This window comes from Phyllobates terribilis, unplaced genomic scaffold (genome assembly GCF_046119375.1).
Source record: "Phyllobates terribilis strain yellow unplaced genomic scaffold, ASM4611937v1 Scaffold_261__1_contigs__length_2674298, whole genome shotgun sequence".
Classification (NCBI taxonomy): domain Eukaryota; kingdom Metazoa; phylum Chordata; class Amphibia; order Anura; family Dendrobatidae; genus Phyllobates; species Phyllobates terribilis.
In genome coordinates this window covers 1,361,789-1,376,465 of record NW_027363021.1, presented here as the reverse complement: position 1 = coordinate 1,376,465, position 14,677 = coordinate 1,361,789, and the positions used below count along the sequence as shown (strand labels likewise).

Below are 14,677 nucleotides of genomic sequence, written 5' to 3'. Positions count from 1 at the left end.
CTGACCTGCTGGGTGACAGCTTGACATGATCCAGGGCCACGATCTCCAAGGGTCGAGTCGTCTTGATGGGTTGCAGGGGTGCCTTCTGGCTGCTGTAGTCTTTTCTCCTGAGGCTACGGGGTCCACAGTCCCGGCACCACCTCTCAATGGAACTGCGCATTCCTACCCAATAAAACCGACACTTCAGCAGGGCTTCTAGCTTCTTCCAGCCAAAGTGCCCCGCCTGATCGTGGTAGGCCTCCAACACCATCTGGATGTCCATCCTGGGCACTACAATCGGCCATACCATCTCATGGGTCCTCGGGTTGACGTACCTCCGGCACAGCTTCTCTCTATAGATGAACAGCCGGCTTCTCTCATTCCACAGTTGCTTGGCTTGTAGAGACGCGTCTTTCTCCAGGGAGGAACCTTCCTGGGTTATCAGTTCCTTAATACGACTGACAACCGGGTCACTGTCCTGGGTCTCCTTCCAGCTGTGGTGAGGCAAAGGGTTTAACGTCCTACCGCGATGGCTACTGGAGGCTCGTTGCTCTTGGACCATTCCATTACGGTGAAAGGCAGGTAGCTCAATCTCCTCCAGGTCATCCACTTCCTCTTCAGTGTCCGACTGGTGAGGCCTCCTGGACAGGGCATCGGCGTTGGCATTATTGCGGCCTGCCCGGTACTTAACTGCTTCCCGACCGCCCACTGTATATAAATGTCGGCGCTGCCTGGGCTCTGTGCAGCGCCGACGTTTAAAAACGGTGGTTGGTCCCGCAGTGCTCAGGACCCCCAGGGTCCTGCAAGCGCTGCGGGTGCGGTGCAGAGCGATAGCTCTGACAGGGGACATCATCGGGACCTGATTGGATCAGGTCCCAATGATGTTAACCCTTTGCTATCTTCTATATGCCGCAATCTATAGTGATGGCGGCATATAGAAGATAGTGAGAGGAGAGGGGGTCGTCCACTTACCTCTCCGACGGCCCCCTGATACCTTCCAGGACCTGCCGTTGAAATGGCAGCTGGAGGTCACATGACCGCCTCCAGATCTGCCATATACGGTGTCCTGCTAGGCTCAGCCTGCAGCTGAGTCGAGCAGGAGAAGGACAGTGTGAAACTGTCAGCATAGATCTCAACCAATGCAATACATATCTATTGCATTGGATGAGATCAGTGATTAGAAAAATAAAAATTAATGTCCCATACAGGGACTAAATAAAAATGTAAAAAAAAAATCACAAAATAAATAAAAATAAATAAATAAAATATTAAACCAATAAATCCATATATTTATGCAAAAACAAAAAAAGTACACATATTTGGTATCGCCGCGTCCAAAACAACCCGATCTATAAAACTGTCACACTAATTAACTCCTGTGCACACCGTAATAAAAATAAATAAAAAACGGAGCAAAAAACTATGCTTTTTCATCATATCGCCAAACAAAGAGTCGAAAAAAATGCGATCAAAAAGCAAAATGGAAATAAAAATGGTACCGCTGAAAACGTCATCTTGTTCCGCAAAAAAACGCTCCATACAGCTCCATCAGCTGAAAAATAAAAAAAGTTATAGCTCTCAGAATAAAGCGATGCAAAAAAAATATTTTTTCTATAAAATTGTTTTATTGTGTAAAAGCGCCAAAACATAAAAAAATATACAGTAAGTGTAGTATCTCTGTAAACGTACAGACCCGAAGAATAACGCTGCCTTATCACTTTTACCACACACAGAACGGCATAAAAAAAACTCAAAAAACAATTCCTGAATTGTTGGTTTTTGTTAATTTTACCTCACAAAAAACAGAATAGAAAGCGATCAAAAAATGTCACGTACCCAAAAATGGTACCAATAAAAACGTCAACTCGTCCCGCAAAAAACAAGCGGTCACATGACTCTGTAGGCCGAAATATAGAAAAATGATAGCTCTCAAAATATGGCGATGCAAAAACTAGATTTTGCAAAAAAAAGCGTCTCTTATTGTGTGACAGCTGTCAGTCATAAAAACCCGATATAAATCTGGTATCGCTGTAATCGCACCGACCCGAAGAATAAAGTAATCTCATCACTTATACCGCACGAGAAACGGCGTAAAAAAAATAAATAAAACCAATTCTTCACCTGCTACTGATTTTGTTTATTATGTCTCCCAAAGATCGCAGTAAGGCTCTGCTCACATTTATCCTGCGCTCTGCGCTGAGCACTTACACCAGAGTTTCCGTGTAAATCTCTGAGATACGTGATTGAGACGGAACCCATGACGGAAGATTCCCTGTAATGAGGCAGATATAGGCCACTGTGGATGCCATCTGGCCTGTGAGCCCACGGTGTCAGTTTTTTAGGCGTGCATAAAAGTGCGGTTGACCACAGTTTTGTGCACTTCTGAAAAAAAGGACACCGCTAAACAGAGGCCAGACGGAGTCCAGAGTAACTCTGCTGCCTCATTACAGTGAATGGATCCCACAGGGGTTTCATCTGAATTACATCACTTGGAAATTTAGATGGAAACCCCGATGTAAGTGCTCAGCCTCGAGCGCCGGATAAATGTTACTTAAAATGTTCCCAATAAAAGCTTCAACTCAGTCCTCAAAAAAAGCTAGTCCCCACTCAGGTCCGTCATCTGTCAAAAATATTCCAAGTTACTGGTAGCAGAAAGGCTCTGGAAAAGCGAAATGGCCCTTGCCCCCCAAAAGAAATTCAGAAAATTTGGTGCTCCCAAATCCAAATGCCTATTCTACAATAATTTGTTCTCCAATTGTCAAATAGCGCTCCGTCCCTCCCAGATCTCGCCGTATGGCTGAGCGGTACGATACAGCCAGATATGGGGTATTGCCACTTTTAGAAGAAATTGTGTGACGCATTTCGGCACCATTTTTACCCATTGCCCTGTGTGAAAACGTAAAATCTGAGGGTACATTTTTTTGTGGTAAAAATACAATTATGTTTTCTTCACTGCCCAATGGTATAAATTTAAAAATTAAAAAATACTCACTACTTCCCTAGATGAATTCCTTGTGAGGTGTAGTTTACAAAATGTGGTCACTTGTCGGGGTTTCTGCTGTTTCGGCATGTCAGCGACTCTTCAAATGTGACATGGTGTCTGCAACCTATCCCAGCCAACATAGCGCTCCTTTCTCTTCCGAACCCTGCCGTACACCAAAGCAGTGGTTTTCCTCCACATATGGGGTATCGGCGTACTCAGGAGAAATTGCACAACAAATTTCATGGTGCAATTTCTCCTATTACCCTTATGTTAATCCAAAATTAAGGGATGAAAAACGTTTTTGAGGGAAAAATGTGAAAATTTTATTTTTACAGCTCAATATTATAAACTTCTGTGAAGCACCTGGGGGTGCGAGGTGCTCACCAAACATCTAGATAAGTTCCCTAAGGGGTCTAGTTTCCAAAATGGTGTCACTTGTGGGGGATTTCCACTGTTTAGGGGCATCAGGAGCTCTCCAAACGCAACATGGCGTCCGCTAATTATTCAAGCAAATTTTACATTGAAAAAGTCAAATGGCGCTCCTTCCCTTCCAAACCCTGCCGTGCGCACCAACAGTGGTTTTCCTCCACATATGGGGTATCGGCGTGTTCAGGAGAAATTGCACAACAAATTTCATGGTGCAATTTATCCTATTACCCTTATGATAATGCAAAATTAAGGGATGAAAAACGTTTTTGAGGGAAAAATGTGAACATTTTATTTTTACAGCTCAATATTATAAACTTCTGTGAAGCACCTGGGGGTGCAAGGTGCTCACCACACATCTAGATAAGTTCCCTAAGCAGTCTAGTTTCCAAAATGGTGTCACTTGTGGGGTGTTTCCACTGTTTAGGGACATCAGGGGCTCTCCAAACGCAACATGGCGTCTTCTAATTATCCAAACAAATTTTTCTTTCAAAAAGTCTAATGGCGCTCCTTCCCTTCCGAACCCTGCAGTGCGCCCAAACAGTGGTTTTCCCTCACCTATGGGGTATCAGCGCGCTAATGAGAAATTGCACTACAAATTGTATATTCCATTTTTTCCTGTTACCCCTGTGAAAATAAAAAAATTGGGTCTAAAGTAACATTTTTGTGAAAAAAAGTTAAATGTTCATTGTTTTCTTCCACATTCCAATAATTTCCGTGAAACACCTGAAGGGTTAATAAACTTCTTGAATGTGGTTTTGAGCACCTTGAGGGGTGCAGTTTTTAGAATGGTGTCACTTTTGGGTATTTTCTGTCATAAAGGCCCCTCAAAGTCACTTCAAATAAGATGTGGTCCCTAAAAAAATGTCTTTGTAAATTTTAATGGAAAAATGAGAAATCGCCGGTCAACTTTTAACCCTTATAGCTTCCTAACAAAAAAAAATTTTGGTTACAAAATTGTGCTGATGTAAAGTAGACATGTGGGAAATGTTATTTATTAACTATTTTGTGTGACATATCTCTCTGATTTAAGGGCATGAAAATTCAAAGTTTGAAAATTGGATAATTTTCAACATTTTCACCAAATCTCCGATTTTTTCACAAATAAACGCAAGTGATATCGAAGAAATTTTACCACTATCATGAAGTACAATATGTCACGAAAAAACATTCTCAGAATCAGGGGAATCTGTTGAAGCGTTCCAGAGTAATTACTTCATAAAGTGACAGTGGTCAGAATTGAAAAAATTGGCCCGGTCACGAAGGCAAAACCAGGTTCTGGGGCGAAGTGGTTAAATAAATATTGATTTTATTGGCATCTGTGCTTCATTTATCTTGATTGGATTGCTCTAAGACTGAAGTATTGCATTTAATAGACCCCTTTACGCTTTTGGATTAAAATGTGATATGTTGCAGTTGTGAAAAGTACTTTTGCAAAAGACATGTAAATTATACTTGTGACGAATGCAAACAGTAAATTTAGCAGCGTGAACCTTATTTACCATTTTATATAGAAAAAACTGAACTTTTTTTTTTTAAATATATTTACATACAGTTTGATGTGATTAGTGATAGTCTACAGTTATATAAAGATTATTTTTTTATGTGCAAATGTGCAATATGCATGAATATTGCAATAAGGCCTTGTAACATATTTTGATACAAAAAAAAAATTAAGTTTTTGATTTAATTTTTCATTTGTTTATGGACAACCATGTTCACATACAGTATAATAATGCAACAGGTATTCAAAGAAAACACTTAAATTAGCTAAAAATCAAGACTTTAATATGTCCGGTCAAAAATGACCACAACATTATAAGTGTATAGTCGACCCGAACAGAACAGCAGGGTTAAGTCAAAAAAAATTTGAGCAGCTCGGAATTTGTTTTCCATTTTTTAGACTTTTTAAGTTTGGCTGCAGTGGCACAGAGAACGCGGACTCAGTGCTACAATAAAACAAGTTGTTTATTAACTATTTACAAAATTATTCAATTATATATCAGTGACAATACAGACAGTGTAGAGCGACCTCTGCGCTCTCTCTCTGTCTCGTGCTTGTGGTCACCGTCTGGCCCTGTTTATGGGCCTGGTTATCTGAACGATGCCCTATAAAATATCAAACCCAGCGCTACAGCACTAAGAAGTATGACACCAATAGCTTAGTTGTCGACTATATATCCTTGATTTTCCCTGATACAGGTAACCACTGTCTGTTAAGCTCACTAAACCTTGCGTGGCTCGGTTATACTCCTACTGAGCTTCACACCAAGAACATATACGGAGTACAATTACCACTGTAACATCAATATTCACATAAAGTATATGCAACATACATCGTTGTATGAATATTGGTATAAATGCACACTAACCTATAATAGTTAAAGATACACTGGACTGTCAGCCAATAGTGTCTGGGTCGAATCAGTATGGGCCTCCGTCAACCCGCTGTATTTTCCAATGGCAGTCGCCACCCCAGACCCTAACAGGTGCCCACACTACACTTTCCTGCAAGGATGAAAGTCTCACACTGTGGGCCACAGTCAATTTCTTCTACCACAGACCTTCTGTCCTTGCCTCCAATTTCCAGAGAGACAACTCATGCTCCCTTCTGCTCACATAACCGAATTTCTGTCCTTCCAATTGGGTCTACGCTCACACGACCGAATTTCCATTTCTGCAATAGGGTCTGCGCTATCTGCTATCTTTAGCCTCGACAATCAGGATCTCTTAGCCTTTGTAAGGACTCTGCACCCCTTGCTTAATCCACTTCCAATACTGATCTTGTGTTTCTGGACATACTCATCACCTACGTCAGGCCTAGCTACCACAGGTGACTTGTTACAAGTCGGGACGACGACTGACTTCCTGGCCTGACCCCTGTGGCTTTTGTATTTTTCTGCTGCAGATCACATGTCCCCTGTGCACCTAGCTCTGCTTTCCTCTCATTCAGCCGGCCTTCTGTCCCTTGGTTCCAATACCATTTCAGGTTCCTACACCTAAAGTCTCTGATCACTACATGACAGCATCTGCCCACAAATACCTTACAGCTCATTTCTATTATATGAGTCACTCACTCTCCTTACATTCCTCCACTCTTTAAACTCACCATTACTTGGATGAGAAAGGTTACTTATGCTTTAGACGCTCCTTGGTGGTGGTCTCAGAGTCGCCAATATCCAAACACACTCCTGTGTCTGCTGTATTACATACTGCCATATGAAATCATCTTCTGCATACCTCCTGGGTGAAACACCAGCATTGGTACATTCAGATCTGTGAAGTCCCTCCTGACCTGTCTCTTCTGGAACACTTAGGCCCTGAGACACTCTTCCTGTGATTTTGACCTCTAGCCTACCCTCTAAGCTAGCCCCGGTCATTCTCTCTTCATCAGACACATGTGGCGGTAGCATGTAAGGGTGCCGCACTCTCTCTGGTGCGACGCCTTCTCCTTTCGGGGTGTACTCTCCTTGTCACTCGATGAGGAACAGCCTCCCACGTGTAGTCCAATTTTCCCCAAGGGTGCTTCACTTGAACCAAAACTCGATTCCCCAGCTGTAATGGTGCCTCCTGCACAGGAGTTACTACAGGATGCCTTTTCCCCTGGGGCTTCTGTACAATCTTAAGTCTCAGTGTCTCTAACCGATGATGGTGTTTCCACACCAAAGTTGTGGTGTTTATCTTCGTACTATCTTCCTCTGGATCAAGCTCTAGCTCAGTAACCTTACGGCTGTTACGTCCAAACAGCAACGTGTAATGCGTGTACCCTGTCATGGCATGAACCTGGTTACTGTACACCCAGACCAGTTCTGGTACAAATTCAGGCCATTGCATCTTCCTGTGTCACGGTGTAGGGGAATGCTGGTGAGGAAATAGCAGATACGGGCTGGGTGAGCAGGGAAAACTAATCTGTCCCTGGGAACCCTGAATAGCCCTGACCCCGAAGGTATCTCTGATGGTGAGAAGGTTTGGGTCTCCACCCTAAGCCCTAACTCCTTCACAAGCCCTGCACTAATTCCCCTAATCTCCCTCCTCAGAACAAAGGTACAGCAATCTCAAAGGAAAGGACTTCAGCGGCACAAAAAAACAGGACTGCACAGCACGGCTTCCACGTATAGAGTGAAACTCTATCAGCTGCACCACCTGGTGGAAGGAGAGGCTGCTTAAAGGCTAAGGGGAGTAGACTCACACAGAAACTCACATCCACCAGGACATGTCAATAGAATTGGCATTAACCCATGCAGTACAAGAGGGAATTTCACAGTTTAAGTTACAGCAGCATCTAGAATAGACCGCAGATACACAGCGCTAGACAGTGTGTGACATCCTGTCATCTTCCTGTTGTCCTCCACAATTCTCAGAATGTAGATAAAGTTATGTTGAAACGTTCACAGTCCCCATTTCCCTGTGGGTGCTAGGGTGTAGTCCTGGAATTCTCAATGTTGTACAGTTGGTGCAATTCATCCATGACTTTTCCATGAAAACAGGCTCCTAGCTCAGAGTGAATTCTTTCTGGACACCCGTATACCCACATGAAGTCATGACAGATGGCACAGGCCACTGACTCGGCTGTTTGATTCCCAGTGGGAGTCATGACTGCAAACTTTTTAAAATGATCCATCATCACCAGACAGTACAAACAACCATTATCGGAGCGGCTGATCATAAGATAGTCCACCATCAGCACTTCCAATAGGAAAGAAATCCTCTTCACCTATATAGATGTTCTGTGTTTAGGGGGTTTAGTCATCTCACCCTGATGGGATTTCCGGTAATCTTCTTTCACCACTCGATTTACTTGTGGCCAATACAGAAACCGTTGTAGTCATTGGAAAGTTCTCTCTGTTCTGAAGTGGGTATCACTCTCATGGGCTTTCTTCTTCACTCTGGGCTTCATTCCTTGTGAAATCATTAGCAGACTACAATGAGGCAATCTGGGCTACCGCCCAGGGCCAAAGGCTCCTGGGTACTTTGGCCATATTGTCCTCATTATAATGCATTTTTTCACCACTGTCGGCGGTGCACATCTCCGGACAGGTAGCTTTCCTAAAGCTCAGCTGCCAGCAATTCACAATGGTTTACTGGCATCTACAAGGCTATGTGTGTATGTACTCTTAGGAATAACAGAATCTTTGGTCCTCTCCTCCACTTTTAGCTGAGGTTTAGAGGATTAATCGGAGACATAGAACTGCTGTTCTCCACTTTGGAATCCTACCCTTCAGATATATGGTACATGATGTATAGTATTGATATACCAAAAATATCAGTAATAATCAATTAAATTCTGAAAGACATTAATCAATTTAAAATTTGTATTTATTTAGTTTAATTAAATCTTGCATGGAAGGATGAAGACGTGTTCTTGGAGAAGCCTTCAACTTTAGCAGGTGTTTCTTGCTGGTCAGGAGGCCACGGGTAGATGGTTCAAATCCTTCCATACAGGTACAGCATTGATGGTGGACATGCTGTAGTTTCTTCAGGGAGCTAGATGTGGGGGTTTTCTGTCCTCGAGATGTCTAAGGTGCCCTGGTGACAGCAGGCAAAAATGCAGCTTCCTCTGACAGCGCGAGCAGCCCTGGATAATCCACGCCGGCAGGATGATATCATCCGGCGGAAGATGGAACCTATGAGAAAAGATGTAAAACTAATGTAAGTAATGGGACTCCATATTAGAGGGTACTACTGTGGTGTCACTGTGGGAGAACGTTAGAGGAATCTCATCACACAGAGGGCAGGGATCTTTGCCAGTCATCATACATGTGACAATCCCACCACTGATAGATAACATCTGCTCCACATGACTTCTTCTCACTGACATCATACAACATGGAGATTATTGTCACACTTACCTCGCCTACTTTCCCCCTCTTCTACTTTCTCTGTTTTTTCTTGTCTTCTCAGTTTTAGAAAATATTTTCTTTTCTTCTGAACTGGAGATTCTAATCAAAAAGTCAGAAACAAATATTAATTATAAACTTCTAAAATATTTTCTTTGTATCTATATAGAGTTATGCAACTGATTAATATGCACCTGTAGCATTTCTGTGTGCCGCCATGTGGTGTCTCCAAGGAACTATGTCCCCTTATTATCATGACATTACTTGCAGCAAGCCACTGTGTTATTATATAATCAGTTAGATAATAATTCAATGCAACTTTAAAGAGGACCCGTCACTACATCAAAAGTGTCTGAGATTCACTATTATCTTATGTCTGCTTCTTCCCCGAGTATTCTGATATTTGTTTTGCTAAAATCCACCCTATGGTTGTAGAGATATGGGCATTTATATTTAGTGCTAATTTTTATGGTCTTTTCCAAGGGGGCATGGCTCACAATTTTATATTGCAGAGCAACCTAAAGACACGCCCCAGAGGATCCTGTGAGCACTGCCCTCTTGGAAAAGACGATAAAAATTAGCACTAAATAAGACCCGTAACTCAAAAAACGGAATACTCAGGGGAGCAACGGGAATAAAGTAAGTAATTTTTGGAGCCTTCATGTGCTGATTCACATTATAATTTTGGATTATAGGCTATAATTGGATGGCCTATAAACCTGTACATACCTGACAATGAGGACGAGGATGACTCGTTGTTTTTAGCAGTGAAACTCTGATTGTCTCCATTAGTTTTGGAAGAGGAAGACTCTTTCTGCCTGTTTGGTAGAAGAAAGACCAGTAAATTAAAAGGAAAAACAATAGAAAAAATGAAGAACACCTGTTTGTGAGGCCAATTAGGACAACCTAGAGGGGATACCCTGCCCAGGCCCTCAACTAGTAATATTGGCCTGAAATGAGCAGGAAATGAATGGCTGGTCACAATCATCAACTGTTATTGCAGTGTTATCACAAGCCAGATGCACAGAGGGGTGGTGGATGCTGGATTTAGATTTGTGTTACTCGTGTCTTGTATTTGGTTCTGAACATATATCAGAACTAAATCTCATAATAATAATAATCTACTCACATGTCTGAGTGTTTTTCACTGTTCTCTTGGGAACACTGTGGAGGTGACATAGGCTCTACATTGGTCATCATCCCGGTATTGGTGATATTTAGCTAAAACACACGGAGAAAAATAAATTGATTTATTTTTAAGCATTTTTGTAATTATAGGTTTTAGACATATTAGTAGCCACATACTTACTTTAGAAAACCTTTGATAATATGATACAAAGTTTTTTATTTCTGGCCAGTCATTGTCCTCTCTTGTGTCTGCCTCATCTGAATTCATGTGTCTGCTACAACGAGCTACAAAGTACAAGTGTTATCAGAGATAATTAGTATAAGACCCGGTCAGACAGTCACCCTGCTATCACTAATAATGATGAGAATTATTTTCACATAAAATGAAAGACAAGACACACAGCAGTTTTCTGCAGATGACGTCTCATTTTACTTACTGATAAAGTAGCGGGTGTCCTCATCTGACTTTAGCTCAGGAACGAACAGGGGCTTCTGACTTAGAAGATTGTCAAAGTCTAAGTGATGCAGAAATGGATGCATTTTGATCTCATTTGCTCCTCCTGGAAAAGGAAGACAAGAAAGAAAGTGATAGTCATTTTTAGAGAAACTGCTCCATATCGGTACAGTTTATGTTAACCTGAACTGAAGATGTAACAGCAGACATGAAGGAAATGTACTGAAAGTCATAGCATGAAAAATGGGGAATGGATAAGTAGGTAGAATACTGAACCTCATGGACGCAACCATTTGTCTGGTCACAGAGGTGTAATAAGTCATAATACTATTATAATATTACCTGTCCCAAGTCTATCTGCTGGATCTTTTCTGAGCAGCTGAGTGATGATGTCCTGAGCATCGGGTGGAGTAGAGTATTTATGATATGTCCAAATTAATTTATCTGTTATATAAAAAGCAAATATTACAGGAAATGAAACATTTTCATTTATTTTCATAAAAAATGTCCTTAATAAGGCTAGAAATTAAACCAGAAAACCAATGAAACCAAATAACAGTGACATCACAAGCATTCAGATTATTTTACTTACCCTCAAGGACACTGCGTAAAATATCTCTTTTTAAAGCCCCTTTAAATGGTGTACGTCCAAAAAGAAATTTATGTAGGGTGATCCCTACTGACCACCAATCAACGGGCCTTCCATAGCCTTTCCTTTGGATAATTTCTGGGGCCATGTAACTAGGGGTGCCAAAAGTCTGGAAACCAACAGAAGAATGAGATGATGATCAATAAGTATAATTGCGTCAAATAAGATCAGTGCAAACGTTTTATAGAGAAATTGTCAGAGAAGGAGAAAGAGATGAAATCTGTAAAGTGCAAGATCTTGTAAGTAAAGCCTACCTCTTCATCAAGGAACTCGCTGGTGATGTCCTCAGTTGAAGCCTTGTAGATATCTGAGCTTGGTCTCATGAGGCCGAGTTTTGAAACCCCAAAATCGGTGACCTTAATATGTCCTGTTGATGATATCAGGAGGCTGTGAAAGAAAGAAATGGTGTCAGACCCAAGTAATTACCCATAGACTGTATAAAAATTATATATTTTTTTCCCCTTTATTATACTACTGGGGTCACTTACTTGCCAGGCTTCAGGTCTCTGTGCACCACACCATAACTGTGCAGGTATTCTACAGCAAGAACCGTTTCCGCAATGTACATACGGGCCAGGGGGACTGGTAAAGGACCCCTGCGCTTTATAAGACTGGCACAGTCTCCTCCTATAGAAGAAAGCAAATATGAGAGGTGAGGGTTTGTTACAATGTAAATTACACATGATGAGGGTGAATATGAAATAAGTGGAAATATTGGGACAAGATGGCCTATATAGAGATATACTGTGTAATGTAGAGCGTATACTGTATAATACATGTAGCCATCCATGTGGGCACATTATGGTCATATATAGGTGCTAGGATTAAACAGACGTGGGCTGGATATAGATACAATGGATGTGTCCTACCTGGTACATACTCCATGACCATACACAGATGAAGTTTAGTTGGAAAAGAGCAGAACATGGAGGCCACAAAGGGACAATCGGCGAATGCTGAGATGTCCCTCTCCAGAAAGGCCAATTCAAGTCTCTTTGGCTTTTTCAGGTTCTCCTTGTCCATTGTCTTCATAGCACAAATCTGGTTTGTGTCTTTATGGCGCACTAAGTGGACGGCCCTGGAGACGAAGAAAATCCATGATTTATTACAAATTCTTATTAACAGTCCATCTATAGACCTCATCAAACGATCTCCTGTACTAATGGTTAATACTAGATGTGAGGCCATCACTATAAATCCATGTCTAGAAATGCATAAAATAATACTCCATAAATGATTATCAATGGAGGGTCCACATCCACGTCACATCCTAACTGACCTGACAGATAGATGTGGACAGTGATGTGGACTCCTGATTTCTCTATGGGAATATTACATGGGCAGGACACCGAGGCATCATCATAAGGAGCCCTGGGAAATAAATATTATACCAAAGTAAAGCTCACCCAAAGGCTCCACTGCTGATCAGTTTGATCGGTTTATAGTCGCTCTTACAAGGATTTCTCACTTGGTTCAATGATCCGATCAAGGCCTAAAAAGAAATAAGAAATGACATTAAGACAGAAAATGCAGGAGAATAAAAGCTCAAGATGCAGGAACGTCTCTCTTCTATATTATGTCCCCACTGATTACACTGTAGAGAACGTGATACCAGCCGGACCCTCCACAGACCCCATTATATTATAAAGGGAAATCCCCCATACACATAAATCAATACTGCAGGGAAGGATAAGGGACATCACACAGAGGGGGCAGGAAGAATAACGCCATTATCACACATAATATGTCTGATCTACATGACGAACAGTGATATCCCATTGTCATATGGGATATAACATGGGATGTATAATTCACACCCGTCATCTGATGATATACAGACGTCCCTCTGATACTTACACTGGCAGATTCCTGGATGATCTCTGGTGTCTCACATATTCCACCATCAGTATTTGCCGGCACAGTTATTCCTAAAATAATGAAGAAACGTCATTTATTAAATGTCTGTATCAGCACTTAATAACCAAAAGAAAAGGAAGCAAAAAAGTCAAATATCAAAAAACATAACAAATTTTATTGATTAATCAGAACAATTCATGATAAAAAAATAATAAGAGAATGTCAGACACCGAGAACGCTCTCTCTTTCCAACCAAGAACAACTGATCAAAATCACTTCAAAACCTATTCATAATCGTATTCATACAAGTTTGTGTCTGTTTAGAATGTAGAAGATATAGGAACAATCTGTAGTCCTCAAAATAAATAAGACAAATAAAAAAGAGAAACCTGTACAGTCTGGGAGGGTGGGGAGCAAGACCCCGACATGTGTTTCGCATAGGCTTCTTCCAAGGGGTATTGAAGAAGTATTGCGTAGGCTTCTTCCAGGGGGTGTGGAAGAAGCCTAGATGAAACGCGCATCAGGGGCTCACTCCACACCCTCCCAGACCATGCAGGTTTCTCCTATTTATTTGCTTATTTATTTATACAGAGGATGAAGAATAAATCAACATATTCTTTGCCGTTCTCAATAATGTAATATTTGAATGTAAAATATTAGATGATCGTTTTACCTTCTATCAGATCGGATTTTGGCCCTGGCTGACTGTTATCAGGGTCAGCAACATTTAGGATTTGCCCCTCTGCGGAGTCGCCTTTTGATGTTTCCTGATGGATATAAGATATACAATTAATATAACATTTCTCAAACACTAGATTACCATATATATAAAGCGGGAAGGATTAAACCTGGATTTACTTGACAAGTTCAGTATTGGACGGACAATTCACGGCCGCTCTATCAAGCAAATTTACATTAATATTTAAGGGACTTGTATCTACAACTGTTCTCTAATAACTTCTATCAGAACTGCAGCATTTACAAGGAGGAAGATTGTGATGATGGAGTGAGACAGAGGTAGAAATACAAGCTCCGCACCGCTGAGTGCAGACTATCACCACCGAGGATGGAACCGCAGAGACAGGCCGCCATAGAATATCCTATGTCTGCCTGGAGCGGAGAGGGGAAGGCCTCTATCATCATAAATCTGACCTTCTGCTATATGACTGGTAATCTGGAGAAGATCAGACAACAAGGACATGAGATGTAGAAGATGATGGATCCTTACCAGGCGCTCCAGTGAGTAGGCCGGATACTCCAGTACATACAGGACATTCTGGGCCAGTTGTTTAAAAAAGGCCAATTCTCCACTTTGGGATTTTTCTTCAGCCTATAAAGATGAAAATTAATAAGAAATGAAAATA

The 14,677-nt window shown here is 41.5% G+C and overlaps 1 pseudogene; it reads left to right on the top strand.

Annotated features, from left to right (window-relative positions):
• The window catches only part of LOC141219308 (pentatricopeptide repeat-containing protein 1, mitochondrial-like), a 704,077-nt pseudogene that overhangs the window by 22,661 nt on the left and 666,739 nt on the right, over nt 1-14,677 (top strand).